Source organism: Phalangium opilio, unplaced genomic scaffold, assembly GCF_054372755.1.
Source record: "Phalangium opilio isolate 3A_F unplaced genomic scaffold, DU_Popi_V2 ptg000046l_1, whole genome shotgun sequence".
Taxonomy (NCBI): domain Eukaryota; kingdom Metazoa; phylum Arthropoda; class Arachnida; order Opiliones; family Phalangiidae; genus Phalangium; species Phalangium opilio.
Window position 1 is genome coordinate 6,444,929 of NW_028324169.1, and position 11,536 is coordinate 6,456,464.

Genomic DNA, 11,536 nt, shown 5'->3' on the forward strand with positions numbered 1-11,536 from the left:
GAAACTGAGCCAATAATAAATAAAAAGAAAAAAAGAACGTACGAAGAAAAATCTTTCCCAGCTGTTTGAGGATTGTTAAAGCAAAAGTATATAATGCTCAAAAATCGAAAAAAAGGTTATGTTATGTGAGAAGTAAGAAATGAAAAAATGAGCGGAAAGGTTATTAAAAATGTATAAACATTGAATACCGTTATTTTATTAAACTATTGTAAGGAAAAGAACTGAAAAAAATGTTATGAAAAGTTATGGATTGATTTTGCCTTCGCATAGCTCGAATCTCGCTTACATTTTCAGCGCTAATGATGTTAACTGCCAGCCTATGTGGAAGTGGGGGTGCTTGCGTGGAAAGGGGGTAGTAAATGGCGTGGGACGTTCTTGGAGTACCTAAAATTCTTAAAGCACAGTTTGGATACCGTTTGAGCACTTAGCAAAGCTTAAAATACAGAAAGATGTTGCGGTTTGGATTGCGTGATTTTTAAATGTTAAGAACAGTTTCTGTTGCATTTTAGAGCTAGGAATTCCTGAATCTCATAATTACAGTTTGAACTGTTAGGAAAGCTTAAAATAAATACTGATGCGGTATCCCTGCATAGGTCGGGGTTTAATTATCGGCGCTCTTACTTGACGTCCTGTGGAAGTGCGTTTGGAAGTCTGGCGTTGGTAGTGGTGGTACTTAGCTAAATCCTGGTCGTCAATAAAATTCTTCTATAACTTGGTTGCATCATAAAAACCATGCATGCATTCTATAATTGGGATATATCATGAACACCCTGTATACCTTCTATAAATTAGCTACATAGTATAATTTTTCTAAAACTTATATACATTCTTCTACACCTTATCTGCATCGATAACATACACTACACATTCTTCTCAAAGTTGGCTATATCATTATCACCCTGTATACACTCTTTCAGACTGTCACTAGCACCTTATATGCATTCTTTTATAACTTTTCTGCATCTTAGGCTCCCTCAATATTCTTCTATAAATGGGCATATCATAAACGTCGGGTATATATTACCGTGGTTGGAAGTGTTGTGGGGAATTCTTACATTCTTATGCAATTGGGCTATATCATAAGAACACTGTATAGATTCTTTCTTAACTGGGCTTTATCAAAAACACCCTGTATAACTGGACGGTTTGGGTACATCACACAAACTGTATATGTTCTTCTCTAATTTTGCTGCATATTAATATTGAAGAAGTGTCTCAATAGGGTAAGGTAATGTAAATTAAAATATTTCCGCCTCTTAAAAACATAAAAGTTTACTGTACGGGGTGTACAATTCTCAGTGTGAAGTTTGAATACCGTTTGAGTAGTTAGGAAAGACTAAAGTACACAAATACGGTTGCGGTAGCGTTTTAGCGGCTTGGAGTGTGTCAAATTTTAAATGTAGTAAGTACATTTTATCTTGCATTTTACCGCCTAGAAGTACCTGAAATTCTTATGAATACCGTTTGAGGAGTTAGGAAAGATTAAAATAGGCAAATACGATTGGGGTAGTGTTTAAGCGGCTTAGAGTGCGTTTTAAATGTAGCATGTAAGTATATTTTAGCGCCTAAGACTACTTGAAATTCTCAAACTATAGTTTGAATATATGTTCTTCTATTTTTTGGCTATAGATAGTTTTCACACGTGGAGGATTATACCATTTACACCAGGAGGTGAGGCTATCTGGAGGACAAAATAGCCTGCATTTTTGTCCTCCAGGTGGCCTTACCTCCTGGTGTAATAGGTATAATTCTCCACGTGTGAAAGCTATCTATATCATTACCACAATGTATACAGTCTTTCAGCCTGGGCTGCAACACAAACACCACGTACGCATTCTTCTATAACTTTACTGCATCTTTAACTTTCTTCGATAGCTCAACTCTATCTTAAACACCCGGTTACCGTGGTTAGAAGTGGGGTGACACATTTTACATTCATATATAAGAACTCTGTACACATTGTTCCTTAAATGGGCCTTATCACAAACACCCTGTACACATTATTCTCTAATTTTGTGCATAGTTAACACCCTACATTAATTCTAATGTAATTTTGTCTAATTTTAAATAGTTTGTAAGTATTATTACATACTTTTTCTGTAATTGGGCTATCCTTAGCACCCTGTATACTTTTTCTATATTTGCACCCTGTATGCATTCTTTCATAGCAGGGCTGCACAACAAAAACCTGTATCCATTATATAATTCATAAAACTCGGTGTTAACTTGCTTGCACTTCGGTTATCTTATCGTCTTATCTTATTTTCTTTAAAAATTGGCAATTTATGGCAAAGCTTGTTAGAAGCACACGTGGCGTCCGATCCTTCGCCTACTATCCTAAATATAGTTTATAATTTTCATAGAGAACTTTCAGTTGGGGGAGGAGCTAAGATTCTTGGGATAGTTTACACGGCCATACTGGTGGGTTGAGTGCAGGAGGAAACTGGAACCCACCATTATGAGTGCCGAAACCGTGGTAAGACCTATGACTGCGTGACGTACTACGTCTAGTTTGTCGACGTCATGGAGCTATTTCAGTTGATGAGGGAGGGAACGTCACGGGTTTGCCTCCAATACACCCTTTTGACGGGAAAAGTTTCCCCCGTTAGCAACCCTTAGTATCGGGAGATACAGTGCCGTGTTTGCGCACTCTCAGATCCAAAACACCTGCAGCGGTGGCGCTAAAAAGCGAGATGGAAGGCAGAGTTTTACCCCCGCGCCTTTTCCTCTTAGACTCGTCGAAAGGGTGTATAAACAGTACCTACTTTCACCCTCCCTCCCCGAGGGCCGTAGAAGAACACAAAGTTAAATTTCCCCGACAAAATGGCGCCTGTGCGAGAGCTAGTGAAATCCCGCTCCAAAACAATCAATTCCCCCGCGAGATGAAATAGCTCTATAGGCTAGTGGTGGTTCAAAAGGGAGTAGACCGTGCACCCCTCCCTCTTGGCACGCTTTTGTAAGAGGGAATACTGTTCGCGCTCGGTTGGGGGATGACATTGACTTTAGAGATAGAAGGATATGACGTTGGCATACGTAGAACTGCCATTACTATACAGACTGAATAGACCATTTCTGAAAACACATAGAGAGAAACCAACATACTGGGCGGAGGCCGAAATTGGGATATTCCTCACGCCTTAATGCAACGCCTGATGGAGCCCTAGTTCATTAAGCATGGGAATGATCCAACTCCCACTGCCTCTAGCGGGGGCTTCTTTTTGAAAGGGAGAATGTGTTTGTTTTGTCCGCAAGTAATTTCTAGCCCTCTTTATTTAGAATTAGAGGCCCATGAGCAACAGGATAGTGAAGAATTATTTAAAAATGATTTGAAAATACATGCCCTTGAAAGGAGTGCTGCTTTAATGATGCTAGGAATGCGCGAGAAACATAAAATTCCAAATTCAGTTGCCGCTAGCATATCAAATAGTTTCACCAGCTTATTAGAGCAATCACTTGAGGTTTCTTTTAACTTATTACCAAAGGATGGTGAAAACAGTGAAACTAGTCGACATTTTCACGTGAAAAGTATTTCTACTGGAGTAACGTCCATCATTAAGACGGAATACAGATTAAACGCATATTGCAGAGATAAACTGAATCTTGTAGAACCTGTCGATTACACCCTTGGAACTAGAAAAGTCAATAATATGATTTTTAGGGATACCCTCAGCTATGTTCCTGTTATAGAAATTCTTAAGCATCTAATAGCTCATGATGACGTCTGGAATGAGTATTTGAAGGGGACAGATAAGAACGAAAAATATATGGTGGATTATCACGACGGTTCTATTTGTCAAAGTCACCCATTGTTTGGATCGGACGAAAATATATTGAGAATACATTTGTATTTGGATAAGGTGGAAGTTGTTAACCCACTTGGGTCTAAGAGAGGGAAGCACAAAATTTGTTTGATTTACTACGCAATTGGAAATTTTGGCCCCGCTTACCGAAGCAAATTAAGCAGTATAAATTTAGCCATGGTTATTAAATACCCAATCTTGAACAAATATGGTTATAGCAAATGTTTAAAGCCTTTACGGGAAGATCTGGAGACTTTGCAAACTCAAGGCTTTCAAACAAGAAATAGAACAATTAAAGGGGCACTGCCTACCATTTCGGGAGACAACTTGTCTAGTCATGGTGTGGGTGGATTTCTTCAATCATTTTCTTCCGGAAGGATATGTAGGTTCTGTATGACAAAGAAGGAACATTTATCTGAGAAATTCGATGAAAATGAGATGACTATTAGAAGTGAGGCTATTCATAATTACCATCTAGAAGCAATTTGCGATAATACGGACAACATTTCAACGTACGGTGTGAAAAGCTCTTCCCCATTTGCTGTTCTACGATATTTCGAAGTAACAAAATCCCTGCCCCCAGATATAATGCACGATTTCTATGAGGGTGTCGTGCCAAGAGTTTTAAAACTATGTATAAGACACATGATAAATAAAATTATATTACTTTGGATGATATAAATTCAAAACTAGAAAGTTTTCCTTTGGGAAAACTAAACGTTAAAAATCGAAGCACTCTTATAACAAGGGCCGTTCTTTCCGGAAAAGGAACCCATGTTGGCACAGCTTCGAAAAAAAAATGTCTTTTAACATTTTTCCCACTTATGTTCGGTTCTTACATTCCAAGTTACGACAAACATTGGATTTTATTACTGACGTTAGTCGAAATTGGAGAAATTATCTTAGCCCCTGAAGTTAAAAGAGAATGGCTTCCATATTTGTATGATTTAATATATGATTTTAACCATATGGTTAAGGAAATTCCAAATTCTCGTTTTACCCCAAAAGGACATTATTTCATCCATTACCCGCGTTTAATGTACGAATTTGAGCCCCTAATTCGGCTTTGGTGTATGCGCTTTGAAGCCAAGCACCAATATTTTAAGGAAATAGCTTCAATTTCGAGAAATTTCAGGAATATATGTTCTACTGTTTCCAAACGTCACCAATTACTTCAATGCTGGGAAAGAAGCGGAGATCTAGGATTTGAAGATGACTCTTTTGTTACGCCCATTAAGCTCCAATTTTCCAACCTCCCAAGTGGCTTAAAAACACAATTAAGCATTTTTATGGGATGTTTATTTGACCCCAAAGTAAGCCAAATTGCTTCTGCCATACGTACTAAGTCAGTTACGTACAAAGCAGGATATATATTTTGCCTGCACGTAAACAGCGATGACCTCCCAGCATTTGCTAAAATATACTATATAGTGGAAATTGGCATAAAGTGGTATATATGTTGTAGACCATTACTTATAACAGATTTCATTACACATTACCATTGTTATTGCGTGGAAGAAACTAAAGATTGGTGTTTTTTCTCACCGGGTGAAGAAATCGACAGCTTTCCCTTAGAACTGATAATTATAAAATTGATAATAAAACTGTTGTACCGTTGAATCACAAGCTCTGTAGCCGGAGCTAAAGCACTTCGTTTTCCGATTTTACTTTTAAGTCATTTTATACATTTTAACTTTGTTTTTATGATGTTAGATTAATTAATGAAAGTTTCGGAAAGAATATTCCACGACCTTGACCCTAATTTTAAATTCACCAAATCAAAAGTGTATATAATAAAAGGTATTATTCAGGGTAGTGAACACGTCTAAACTCTATAGGTTTAAATATTGAAATGGGTGGAAAGGTCTTAAGCGATAATTTTTATTCACCCATGCAAGAGTTTAAAATTAATACTTTGAATTTTATTTACTTTAGATGGCAACAAACCTATTTAAATATCATGTCACGTGCAAAGAGGATAAATTAACTTTTCAATGTGGTGATATCACCAAATCGGAATTTATTCTAAGACTAGAAACACTTTTTAACGTCCAACATGGGATTAAATGTGTTCAGGTTTTTGACAAGGACTTTGAAGACTTTGTGAACCACAGTTTCGAAACCGGCCTACCCGAAAATAAATCAAAATTAAATGTAGTTTTAAATCAAAGTCATTTGCCAATGGGGCAAATAGAATATGGTAGCTCCTCGGTAAGAGGAAATTTTCTAAATTTGGGAAAATAAATGTTTGTTTCATTTTGAGCCTTTTTATTATATAGTTCTATGAGCACAACCTTTTCTGGGGCAAATTTAAGCTCTGTGGGGGAGGAAACTTCCGAGCCATCATCTAGAGCAGTAGGAGAAACGTCCATTCCAAACCCCTATATTCTTCCTAAATTCCCGAATTCCATTACAAAACTAATTGAAAACAAGAATCCTCATGTTTTTCTAAGGGTAAACAAGACCCTAATAGTCCGATTATTGTATGAAGATATGAGCCGCTACAAAGAGTAATTAATAGATTTCTAAAATTATTCGTTATTACAACTAGATAAATAAAATGCCTTTTTTAAAGGTATCCAACTAAGCAAGAACGCATGAGAGTTTGTAGCGCTCTTGTGGAGAAATACCCATTTTTGGAAGATAGACTGAAGCGCCCAAACAACAATGGATATGTAAGGTGACTCTTCATTTGACATGGTTTTTGCCAAATTTTAAACATTTTTAGAACACTTGGCTTGAAAGCTTGAAAACCAAATACCGCCACGAAAGAGCAAAAACCACTAGTTCAGCATTAGTCGATGAAATGAAGAGAAAATACTCCAAAAAGCGTAAGGTAACTGAGGCGGGTCTCGAAAGCACTGAAGAATTTGGTCAATATATTGATAAGCCAAAAATGACGAAAATCAAAATATTAACTCAACTGGTAAGATGTTAATTTTTAAAATAAACTGAAACTTCCATTTTAATTTTATGCTCCCAATTTTTGAGGACGTTTCTACGGCCGCCGAAGACAATGAAAGCATTCAGGCCCATTTATTGGTGATGAATAAAGTATTGGAGAAACTTAAGCCCAACGAGCTTCTGATTGAAGAAAAAATGAAACGTACTCTTGCATACAGACAACAGTTTTCCTTCGACCATAATGTGCCCGAAGTTGTTGAGAAATTTCCTGTTTTGACTAGAAGGAACAAGGTGAGTTCTAAAAGCGATCCCAAACTAAAGAGCAGCCGATGTCAAGCGTAGCTATTTTAATACATTTTGTTAATATTGTAGCTAATAAAAGAATTCAATATGTTGTGCAATATTCACCCATCTGCTGAGAAAGTAATCAATCTTCACTTTCAAACAATCGCGACCAAAATTCTAGATTTGGTGAAAAAAAAACGCGAAAGATATTCTAACTATCGTAAAATTAAAACAGGAAACATTATCTGAAGATGCTTTCAAAGGTAAACTAAGATAACGAAGAACCAATTTTCTTGTGCAAATTAATGTAACTACTTTAAATTTAATAGAATTAGAATTGCGAGCATCTCTACTTTAACTGCCATGCGTTTTCGGGGACTCTCGTAAACTGTTCTTCACGTCAGGTGTAGGAAATACATTCAGTATTATGAGTGGTTTGGTCTTAAAAGATTTTACCACTCTTTACAGAAGCCCGTAGAAGCCACCCCTATAATTGTCTTTCGGGATATAAACGTTCTTGAGTCGCCAGCCGAAATACACATTGAATTAGAGGTTTTTGAAGTGGGCTGTACTGAAGATTGTGTAGTGTCAGTTTTCGCTGGCTTTTACGCTTTCAACATGCAATATCCGAAAGGTTTATTGAAAACAATGGAGTACTTACAAAAAGTGGATTTTAAGATTAACGCTGAAAATATTTCCAATAGTGTTTTAAACGTAATTAATCAACTTACATTGTAAAACTATAATAAAATTTTCTATGAACAGAAGAAAAAGTTTATCTTTCTAACCAATTAAGACTATTTACACTTTATCTAGCCCTGAAATGGAACGCTAAAGGACCCGAAATTGAGTACTTAAGATCCCGAAATTAAACGATAAAGGCCCCATACCTAAATTCTAGAAGCTCCAATGTTGAACCATAAAAAGCTTACAATTGAACGATATTAGCCCCAATGTTGAACGATATTAGCCCCGCAATTGAACGATATTAGCCCCTCAATTGAACGATATTAGCCCCGCAATTGAACGATATTAGCCCCGCAATTGAACGATATTAGCTCCAACGTTGAACGATATTAGCCCCGCAATTGAACGATATTAGCTCCAACGTTGAACGATATTAGCCCCAACGTTGAACGATTTTAGCCCCAACGTTGAACGCTAAAAGACCCAATGTTGAACGCTAAAAGACCCAATGTTGAACGCTAAAAGACCCAATGTTGAACGCTAAAAGACCCAATGTTGAACGCTACAAGATCCAATGTTGAACGCTAAAAGATCCAATGTTGAACGCTAAAAGACCCAATGTTGAACGCTAAAAGACCCAATGTTGAACGCTAAAAGACCCAATGCTGAACGCTAAAAGACCCAATGTTGAACGCTTATAGTTCCATAACTGAGCGCAAAATGTACCAAAATTCAACAGTAAGAGAGCCATAATTGAACGCGTCATAAAAATATTGAGCTTTTTTGGATTAAAACTTGTTCAGTAATGGATAAAAAGATATCCATATTTGAATGATTTATTGTTCATATATGGACATTCTGTAGGGTCCAATATTGGACGATTAATATTCGTGCAAATTTGGTCAAAGAAACGTGCTGTCTCAGTGGCAGGCCATTGCACAATTATTCGTCCAAGTTTGAACGTTTATTTCTAAGAGTGTACGCTGATCGTGATCGTTCCGCCATTTCACTGATCGTTTTTGCCGAGGACGCAAGCTAAATTCGAAGCTCTTCAACGTAGGAAATTTACTTAGTTGAAAGTTACGGGTCGTTGCCTGGAAGCGGTCGAAGAAGGTCGCTTGGAAATACCTTTCCCTCTCAACTGATCGTGATCCCGGCTTTTGAGGTCGATGCTTGATAGATCCGCTCTTTCGCTGATCGTTTTTCCCGAGGAAGCAAGCTGAATCCGAAGCTCTTCAACTTACTTGGCGGTCATTGCTTAGCCTCGTGGTGCTTTAACAGTCCGTAGGCCTAAGCTTTACAATAATCCAAACTCTTCTACCCCCTTAATTTATTTATTTTATTTCAAGTATTTAAATTAATTAGGTAGTGTTAAATGTTAGTGAATTTTATTTATATTTATTTATTAAAAATCAAGTCCCATAAATGAAATTTTACAACGAGATAATAAACAAGAGAGAATCCCTTAATAATTAGTTTAGGGGCTATTATATAAAGATATTAAACGGGGTACGTAATGAATTTAGAGATATCACGACAGATTTTCGAAAATAAAGTCTCGCCGAACACGACGACCGTTGCCCTAAGCCTAATAAAGTCTTGTCTCATTTAAACTCTTGTTATTTTCGGGGTCTTTCTGTGGGAATAGTTTTAAAAAAAGTAAATAGCAGGTTTAACTAAAATTAGTTTAGGAGCTATTATTAATATATTTAGAGATATCGCGACAGATTTTCGGAAATCAAGTCCCGCCGAACACGAGGACCGTTGCCCTAAGCCTAATTAAGCCTTGTCACGTTTAAATTCTAGTTATTTACGGATTCTGTCTGTGGGAATAGTTTTAAAGTTTTCCTAAAATTAGTTTAGGGGCTATTATTAATAAATTTAGAGAGAAAGCAACAGATTTTCGAAAATCGACTCCCGCAGAGATCATTTTAAGACAGTAGGTTAGAGATAATGCGACAGATTTTCGGAAATCAAGTCCTGCCGAGATAATTGTAAGACACGAGGTTAGAATTAACGCGACAGATTTTCAGAAATCAAATCATGCTGAGATAATTTTAAGACAAGGGGTTGCCCTAAGCCTAAGTTTAAGCCTTGTCCCATTTAACCCTAGTTATTTACGGGATCTGTCTGTGGGAATAATTTTAAAATAAAAGCAGGTTTTCAGAAAATTTGTCAAGGGGGTAATTTAAATTAATTTAGAGATTTTTTTAAATAAGGACCGGTTTCTCTGAAATTATTTAAATCTAAGATTATTTCGTTCTACCCAAAAATAGGCAATAGTTAAAGATGTGTTATTAATATGTTTTAATTTGTAGATTCGGCTGATATTTTTTGATTTTTCTGCTGCTTGTCATTCCGAGAGTTTTGTTTCCGAGACGTATCATTCCCGACGACTTCCGATGTTCTGGACTTGCTTTGTACCATTAACGATAACATGCTTCGTTGGATTCACGTTACATGATGGCTTCTGGACTTGCTCTTTGTTGTTTGATAATAAAAACACTGAACAGAGTTTAAGTATAAATACGACTACATTTATTGAAGTGCAAGAAAAGACTAAACTAAACGGTTTTCAATAATGTTCAAAGTAAACTCTTATCAAGATAAAAAATATGTCGTCAATAATAAAAAACCCCGTTTTTTATGTACAGTTAATACTTTAGTCTAAAACAAGGATGTTTATTTTTTGCCAATTCCAACAGTCCCTCTCAAAAAAAATATTTTTTGCGAATTCCAACAGTCCCTCTCAAAAAAAACCCTTTATTTTCAGACTAAGTGGTTTCGTTAACAGGTAAGATCCCAAGTGCTATGGTGCAAGATTTTTGTTTAGGTCCAAACAATAACTTAGTTAACACGTCTGCTGGCATTTGATCAGTCGGCAAGTATTTCAGCTCGATGGTGCCGCTTTCGTATATGTCTGTATGCTTTGTTCTCGAATGGAAGATCGGGTTCCTAACTAGCTTTTGCCCTCCTTGGTTGTCGTTGAAGATTTCTATTTTGTCCAGAGGAAGTCCGATTTCCTTTAGAAATGCTTTCAGGTATATCGCTTCCTTGGTGGCTTCGGCCATAGCCATATATTCGGCCTCAGTACTTGATAAGGCTACGGTTCTTTGTTTTCGTGCTTCCCAGGATACTGATGAGCTTGCGAGCGTGAATACGTATCCCGTATAGGATCGTCTATCATTGATGCAACCGCCCCATTCGGAGTCTACGAGACATTTTGGTCCTTCGCCGTTTTTCTTGTAGATTAGCCCGTTTGAAATGGTTCCTTTTAAATAGCGCAGAACCCTTTTTCCAGCCATCCAATGCTCCTCGTTGAAGTTCGAATTAAATTGGCTTAAGGCGCTGACCGCATAAGTGTTATCAGATAGCGTGTAGACAGCCAGATACATTCACGATCCAATCAGGTTTTGGTAGGGAATGCTTTCCATTTTCTCTGAATCGAAGTGTTCAGGACTTTTCAATTTACTGTTCGCGTCTAAAGGCGTTGAGGTCGGTCTTGAATTCTGCATCCCGAAACGTTCAAGAATGGCTTCCGTGTATTTTCTTTGTGACACCGAGATAGATCCCGTTGTGTGGTTCTGGTTGAATTCTATACCGAGGCAGTAGTGGATTTGACCCAGGTCCTTCATTTCGAAGGCCGCTTTGAGCTCCCTCTTGATCTTGTTCATCCAACTCAAGTTTCCGGATGCAATTATAATATCGTCGACATAAATGGCTATGATCATCATATCTTTTCCGTCTCTCTTGGTATAAATGCATGGGTCGACTTTTGATGGCTTCAATTTCATCTCTAGGAGTCTCTTATCAAACTTTTTATACCACTGCCTGCCAGATTGACGTAATCCGTAAAGTGA

At 37.2% G+C, this 11,536-nt stretch overlaps 1 pseudogene; it reads right to left on the minus strand.

The window, feature by feature from the left end:
* Positions 1-10,450: 10,450 nt before the first annotated feature.
* On the minus strand, positions 10,451-11,071 carry LOC149676477 (uncharacterized; annotated as a pseudogene).
* Between the last annotated feature and the right edge of the window lie 465 nt (positions 11,072-11,536).